Below are 1,470 nucleotides of genomic sequence, written 5' to 3' on the forward strand. Positions count from 1 at the left end.
AAAGGTAGGGAAGGGTGAGAGAAACAGGCGTGTCATCCTTGCACAGGGGTCATGCTAATCTTCTCTGTATCGTTCCAATATTAGCATATGTGTTGCCGAAGCGAGCACGAGAAACAGGCACTTAATCAATGTTGGTCATGAATAAATGGCAGACACATGTGGTATAATATTTAATAGTACCTTTATTCTTGGGAACAACATTGTTAGGATATCATTTCCTTCCCATCATCTCACAACAGTATGGGCGAGTCTGAATGAACAAACTGCCTCCTCTTTTTGGTCTACATGCACACAAGTTAATCAGCCCTTTCAATTTGGGCAAAAGTATTCACCTCAACATTCCTTAAGTGATCAATAAAATGTCTACTTAAAAACAGCTGTAAGAGATGACTTGTTTTACACACTTATCTGCATGGAAAATGAAGGGGGACTATAAAAATGGATTTTTCAGATATTCAAGCGCTACGGGTAGACTGCATTTTCAACATGCACAAAGCAAATGACTTCGTAGTATTCGTATTAGAACTCATCAAAAGTCCCTTTGTTTCAATCATGTCCATTTGTTCTACTGAAGTCATGTTGGGAGCACCCCAGGTCTCTAATTGGAAGCTAATAACACCCTAAAAAGAAGACATCGGACAGTGTAATTTATGACAAAACTATAATAATTTTTGAATTATGAAGGGTTCAGGAGGAAGGGGGGGAAGGAGGTGGAAAATGAGCAAACGATATCGAGGGCTAAAGTAGAGGGCAAATGTTTTGAGATTGATGCGGGCAACAGGTGTACTTATATGCTTGACTCAATGGATGTATGTATGGACTGTGATAAGAATTGTAAGAGCCCTCAATAAAATATTTTTTTAAAAAAAGAAGACACTGGGCTATGAGCTGAATTGAGTCTCAGAGACCAGACCACAATATCCAGTGTCTTTCTCAATAACTAGAAGCATGTTCTCAGGTGGAAGTTAAAACAAAAGAGGTGACTGATTTCCTCAGTGTTGCTGCTGTGCTCCTCGCACCACAGAGAATGCCCCAGTTAGTGCTGGAATGCCAGCGTCCCCACCACATGGGCTGGTTGCCTGCTTTAAAGTAATGAGTAGTTTAAAGGCTTCTATAGGCTGAAGATGGGTAGGCTTAATCATTTAAGTACCAAAAAGAGAAATGAAGTCAGTAATAAAATTATACAGGAGAACCTTTTGATACCCTGCATTGAGCCTTTACATCCACCAGCTTGCTGATTCCTTTCAGCAACCATATGGGATGGGAGGGGTAACGTGTCACCTGAAGGAATGGAAGTTCAGAGAGGTTTAGTGGCTCATTATGGTTACACAGTTTACATGGAGGGGTTTCAAAACCATCATGAAAATAGAATTATAAGCTAATGGAATTTTTCCATAAAATTTTTGAAGACTTCTTTTATTTAGCTACATTGACATTGAGATTGTATATATGTATATACATATATAGATA

The 1,470-nt window shown here is 39.0% G+C and overlaps 1 non-coding gene across 1 annotated transcript; it reads right to left on the reverse strand.

Annotated features, from left to right (window-relative positions):
* On the reverse strand, positions 1-108 carry LOC115873601. The gene has a single exon (XR_004048498.1). It is a non-coding gene; the product is annotated as a U6 spliceosomal RNA (small nuclear RNA).
* Between the last annotated feature and the right edge of the window lie 1,362 nt (positions 109-1,470).

The sequence above is a fragment of the Echinops telfairi genome, unplaced genomic scaffold (genome assembly GCF_000313985.2).
Source record: "Echinops telfairi isolate 266 unplaced genomic scaffold, ASM31398v2 ScPeMD7_7469;HRSCAF=8507_0, whole genome shotgun sequence".
In the NCBI taxonomy this organism is placed as follows: Eukaryota; Metazoa; Chordata; class Mammalia; order Afrosoricida; family Tenrecidae; genus Echinops; species Echinops telfairi.